The sequence below is a fragment of the Dipodomys merriami genome, unplaced genomic scaffold, assembly GCF_024711535.1.
Source record: "Dipodomys merriami isolate MVZ:Mamm:240054 unplaced genomic scaffold, mDipMer1.0.p SCAF_91, whole genome shotgun sequence".
Taxonomy (NCBI): domain Eukaryota; kingdom Metazoa; phylum Chordata; class Mammalia; order Rodentia; family Heteromyidae; genus Dipodomys; species Dipodomys merriami.
This window is the reverse complement of record NW_027206524.1, coordinates 1,478,182-1,484,675: the sequence shown is the minus strand read 5'-3', so window position 1 is coordinate 1,484,675 and position 6,494 is coordinate 1,478,182. Positions and strand designations below refer to the sequence as shown.

General features: G+C 38.5%; 1 pseudogene; it reads right to left on the bottom strand.

Moving 5' to 3' along the window:
- Positions 1 to 3,354: 3,354 nt before the first annotated feature.
- LOC138821325 (olfactory receptor 8C8-like) lies at positions 3,355 to 4,745 on the bottom strand (annotated as a pseudogene).
- Positions 4,746 to 6,494: the final 1,749 nt, after the last annotated feature.

Sequence of the window (6,494 nt, the reverse complement as noted above, 5' to 3'; positions counted from 1 at the left end):
CAGCAGTCACAAGAAGAGAAGGACAGAATCCTCTGTGGGCCAGAGACCCTTGGGGCTGCTAGTGGAGTTGTGTTTCAGGTACTTCAGGAGGAAGCACAGTACTAAGCTTGAGTGTTGTGCTGTGGGAGGCCAGGCCAGCACTTCTGGTAATGACTGGGTGCTAGTGGCTCACACCTATAATCCTAACTACTCAATAGGCTGACATCTTATGATCAAGTTTTAAAGCTAGGCTGAGCAAACAAATCCATGAGATTATTTTTATTATCTCCACTTAGCCAGCAAAAAGCTAGAAATGAATGTATGGCTCAAGTGGTGAGCACCAGCTGTGTGAAGCCCTGAATTCAGGTCCCAATACTAGCAAAAAATAAAAATAAAAACACAAGAATTATAGAAGGGTTTCAAGAACAAAACCTCATAAAAATTATGCTCCAGGAACACACACATATATTTTCCTTAAGAATTTTGGAATATATTTTGGGTTGAATATTTTCTAATAATTTTAATAGTAGTAATAGTATTGCATTTTATTTTCTATTGATACTCAAATGTATTCATTTATTCTGTAATGTCTGGTCTATTGTTAATTCCATTCACTGTTTTCCTTGTTAAGTATAAACTTTGAATTAAATTAGTTTATATATACAGGAAAATATTAGAGAAAGATGAAGAAGTCATCAGAACCTTGTCCCAAAGTACTCCTTTTAGCCATCTTAGAGAAATGATAACTATTGAAAACAGATTAAAATGAAACATTTCTTTTCTTTTTTGTCAGTGGTAGGGCTTGAACTCTGGGTCTGGGTGCTGTCCCCCAGCTCTTCAGCTCAAAGTTAGCACTCTACCACTTGAGCCACAGCACCACTTCCAGCTTTTTCTGTTTATGTGGTGCTGAGGAATCGAACCCAGGGCCTCATGCGTGTGAGGCAAGCACTCTACCATTGAGCCACCTTCCCAGCCTGAAACATTTCTTTATTTCAATATAAAACCTGACTCCTGCAAGAGCATATGTCTTTTTCTACTTGGACATTAAGGCCTTGGTTTCATCAAACATTTGAGACCAAGAAATCTCTTGAATAAAAGTTGCATTGATCTGTAACAGATACTAGACAGAAGCAAAAGCACCAGTCTTAGGACAAACATTGTAATCTACTGCCAGAATAGCCAGAAAAGAGTTGGAAAATAATCATATTGTTTAAGGAGCCAGGGCATTTTTGCAATGAAGATTTGAACAGAAGTAAACAAAATTGACTTACTTTAATCCACATTGGTTATACATGATAGGGCAGAATAAAACGAAGCTATCAAAAGATTTGGGATAGGAGGAGGAGAGGGTCCAGAAAAAGTTTTGCAAGTTCTTGGTTGGTTGATTCTAAAAGCAAAATGCATGTTACACTGATGATAAACCTTAAACATGCAGAAGAGGAATGAGGAGAAGTTTTTTTTCTTTTACTTTGTTGATTTAGATAAAAGATTCTGCACTTAATCTGTTATGATCTCTTCATTCATTGCCTTGTCCTCCTGTAATTTAGTTGAGGACATCTTAGAGCTCCTTTCTTACCTTGTAAATCATCTCTGTGCTATAGGTATTTTTAGTAAGGCCCTCATTTCTGTATAATCCCTACTATTTCTGAACAACTCTATAGAAATTTTCTGTTCATAATTCTACTTTCTTTAAAAAATTTCTTCACAGGATTTGCAAAGGCATCCCAAACTGCACTGTGTATAATTAGTTCTGTGTCCTTAAGCATCACATAACGTTTTCTCACCCTGAGAACAGGCTATGGAGACCTATGTACAACAAGATTTCTTTTTTCTGGTCTGTCATGGGGCTTGAACTCTGGGCCTGAGTGCTGTCCCACAGCACCACTTCAGGTTTTCTGGTGGTTAATTGGAGATAAGAGTCTCACAGACTTCCTGCTTGGGCTGGCTTTGAACTGTGATCCTCGGATCTCAGCCTTCTGAGGAGCTAGGATTACAGGCATGAGCAACCAGAGCCCAGCTTCAATAGGATTTCTTTCTTTTTTTTTTTCCAATAGGATTTCTTAAAGACACTTAGAAGATGTTTCATTGTTTGGATCACCAAGTACAATTGTTCTAAGATACAAAAGGGAAAGTTTAAGTTTACATTAATTAAAGCAATACATTCCAACTCATTGTAATGCATCCCATACATTTTCATTTTCATTTTCAGCTTATTTTATGGGATAATAGAGATTGAACTGAGGATGTCACATGCTGTGAAAGTGTTCAACTATATTCTTGAGCTATTATTATGCACCTGAAGAACCAAGGAATCTCACTTTATATGTGGCACTCTGCTCTGTAGCTGAGAATGTAATTTCTAATTTTGAAACACAAGCACAGATACATTCCACAGACATATGAACAAAATGGCTATAACCTTAGCTTTCTTTATGATCAAATAGCTGCCCATTAATATATAATATATTTTTCACTATTGTTAAAGTTTGAAAAAAGTAGATGTGATCTACACTTATACATCCATGAGAGCAGAAAATAAATCCAACAAAGTGCACAGATTTATTATAAATAGAAGTTTAAAAATACAAGACAAACAATTACCAAAAGAACTCTATAGCAGTTTAGAGTTTTTGTAATTTTTCCACCTCTCTAATTTTAACATCCCTTCTGTTTTAGTGCAGTTACAAAGAATAAAACAAAACAGTTTTGCAAAAATTATTTTAGAATGGTGAAAGGGTGATATCATTGAAGATGCATTACACTTATAAACTGACATGTCGAATGGTAACCCCTATGTGCAACCATTTAAAGACAATAAAAATATGATTAAAATGTTTCAATTAGGTGTTGAGGGCTCACACTTGTAATCCTGGCTATTTAGGAAGCTAAGAGCAAAAGGATAGAAATTGGAAGTTGCCTTAATAGAAGACTTCTGTTGATAATAGCCAGCAACAAAACAGGCTCAGGTGTGGTTCAAATGATAAAGTACCAGCCAATCAAGTGCTAGGCTGATCTAGGTAAAGCAGAAATAAAAGAAGTTATCGGAAAGCACCATACTACTTGTCATATCATGAAAGAATCAGATATATAGGAAAATACATTATGCAGTATTATCTTTATATAGGAAAAAGGTCGCCATCTAATAAAAATAAAAACCAGATTGGGCCCATTTTAGGTGAGAATATGAGTCTCAGTATAAAGAAAAGTCCACAAACTTATGTTGCATACTGAGAAAAGAAAATGAAAAAAACAGGGCAGGATAACACTCTCTATGACATAGGAAGAAAGACAGACAATAGAAGAAGGTAGTGTGTAGAGAGAAGAAAATGAGAAAGAGCAATAGAGAGACAGGGGCAAGACCACCTAAAGTTTTGTTCAGTGTGTGGTTCTCTTCAGGGTTCTTTTTAGAGCAATTTTGACATCCTTGTTCCTAAGGCTATAAATGAGAGGGCTCAGCATAGGCACCAAAAGAGTATAAAATACTGAGAAAAAAATTCCCCCTGGCCCAAGGACTCATTCGATTTGGGCTTGACATAAGCAAGTAGCCCAAAACCATAAAATAAGCGAACAGCAGTTATGTGAGAAATACAGGTGCTCATAGCTTTGAACCAACCCTTACCTGATGACATGTGCATGACATTAAAAAGAATTAAAAAATAGGAGATTAAGATAGTAAGGCTGGATAAAATGACAGCTATACCTATAACAACAGAACTCACAAGCTCATCGACAGAACTACTGTTGCAAGACAGCTGGAGGAGCAGGAAGATGTCGCACATGTAATGGTTAATAATATTAGAATCACAAAAGGTGAGCCTGACCATGCATCCTGTGTGGACCAGAAACAAACCCCATTAAGTATGAACCAAACATCAGCAGAGAACAGGTGCTAGGAGACCTGATGACCGTGTACTGCAGGGGCTGACAGATGGCCACGTAGCGATCGTAAGCCATAGGAGTCAGCACATAGGACTCAAAGTTGACAAAGAAACAGGAAAAGAACAACTGTGTGATGCACCCAGTCTAAGAGATGGTGTGCCTCTCTGAAATAAAGCCTAGCAGCATTTTAGTGGTAAAGACAAATGAATAACAGAAATCCATGCAAGACAGATTGAAGAGGAAGAAGTACATGGGAGTATGAAGATTTGAGTTCAGGCACAGTAGATTCAATAAACTCAAGTATCCAAGCACCGAGATAATATAGTTCACCAAGAACAGGAAAAAGAGGGGCAACTGAAGCTCAGGTTGGTCTGTCAATCCAATAAGAAAAAACTCTGTCACTTAAGAGTCATTTTCTGTAGCTACGTTCTGGAGGAACAATGGTAGAAGGTGACATTAATGATGAATCCTTCTTCTGTTACCCAGAATGGAGAAGATTGCAGCTGCTTGTTTTCAATCTCAGGGTTGTCTGAAGACAATCAGCAAGAAATCGAGTGAGTAAGACTTTCTAATATCTGATGAGTCTCTCCAACCCATGCTGTATGTCATGGGATTAAAATGTGATTCCACCTTCCATGTCTCTTAACATAGTTTCCTTCCTTCATTGGAGTCTTTTCTAGAACTTCAAAGAACCATAATTGATTTTTCTCAGAAACCACAATTTACATAGCTTTGGTTTGAAGGAAACTTGTGAACACAAAGGCAATTCTATGCTTACCTTCATTCCTCCATAAAGCTCTCACTGTTACTGGACCTCTAAAACCTGCCCTTCTCACTGTGTGGAAGAGCCCAAGTTTCTGCAAGAGGTACACTGGGGAATATGCCATGATTTCTATTTAACAATTTCTCCAGAAAATTCTTCACCACAAGAAAGAGAACAGATGCTTATATGAGCTTCCAGATATCCCTTACTCATATGAGGATCTTGTTTATGCCCTATACTTCTGAAAAAAATGTATTAGAGGCTCAGAGAATGATTCTCTTTGATAATTTCCTCTGAGACTGGCTGAACCTCTTGAGGGTAGGAATTACTAAGCCTGTGTTTACATTCTAATCAATAGACCTAACGATCCATCTCTTGAGGAACTTTGAGCTGCAAGTGTAGCTTCCAACTAGGAATACATAGTCCCTTGCAGGGATAAAAGTGGATAGGATACAAGAACCCATCCAGGGTATCTTCTTTCCTACACACCTCTGGGATCACAGTCGCAAATATTAGGTCATAGGTTAATACTCTGTAAATAGATAGCTAGTTCAGAGATGGAAAGAATGGGAATAGGCACTCAAGGCAGACTGATTTTTAAATCCAGAATTTTCTAGTTCCTAACTATGAGAATATAGACAAATGATATAACTTCTCTGATGCTGGTTTATGCATATATATATATTTATTTATTCCTATGTATATTAACACAGTAAGGCTCTTAAAAGGGGGTCTGTGTTTGTGACTCAGTAGCAGAGATGTTGTCTAAGTACACAAATCCCTGGGTTCAATCCAAGTACCAAATCCAATCCCAAAATAAAAATACAATGGAATGAAGTAGGATGGAAAGTATGGAATCATGGAATCAAATATAATAACACAAAAAATAAACCAAAAGATCTATCTCTATCACAATACATCTGCCTGGCCTTCTGTTCTTCCTGGATGGATATCCTGGGTAGGTGAGGAGCAGTTCCTTGCTTTATTCCAGGCATAGGTTTAGGATCTGGATCAGCCACTAGGTGAGGACTTCAGAGAGAATGGCTGTCAGTGCCAGATTCAGGATCGGGTCAAGACTAGAATGGCAGATGGTGACTACCTTCGAGTCCGGACTGAGAGAGGCTGGTGACTCAGAGGCCCAGACCCCTGCCATAAATTGTTACAGCCCTCTATGCCTCCTGGTGCCTCAGGGCAGGAAGTTTCTGGTCACTGATGACTTTGATCAGCCCAGGTCAATTTAGCTCTCACTTCCTCCAATCTGTATTTCTTTCCTTTCTTTCCTTTCCTTTCCTTTCTTTTCTTTTCCTTTCCTTTCCTTTCTTTCCCCCCTTCCCTTCCCTTTCTTTTCCTTTCCTTTCCTTTCCTTTCTGTTCCTTTCCTCTCTTTTCCTTTCCTCCCATTTCTTTCCTTCCTATCCCTTCCTTCCTCCCTTCTTCCTTCCTTCCTTCCCTCCTTCTTTCTTTCCTTCCTTCCTTCCTTCCTTTCTGTATGTGCTGGTCCTGAGGCTTGAACTCAGGGCCTGGGCACTGTCCTTACCTTTATCTGCTCAAAGCTAATGCTTCTACCACTTGAGTCATGGCTCCACTTGCCTTTTGGTGATTAGTTGGAAATAAGAGACCATGAAATTTCCTACCCAGGCTGGTTTCAAACCACGATTTTCAGATCTTAGCTAGGATTACAGATGTGAGCTACCAGCACCAGGCTTCACTTCTTTCTTCATGTTATCAGCTCAGCTGCTTCTCTAACACTGAAAATCAGAAATATGGAAGACCATTAGAGAAGTTTTTAGTGTGTCTACTATTGTAACACCAGGGGGCAGCACAGGACTGTGTCGCCTGTTTATAAAGTAAACCAAAGGGTTTACTTGTACAGC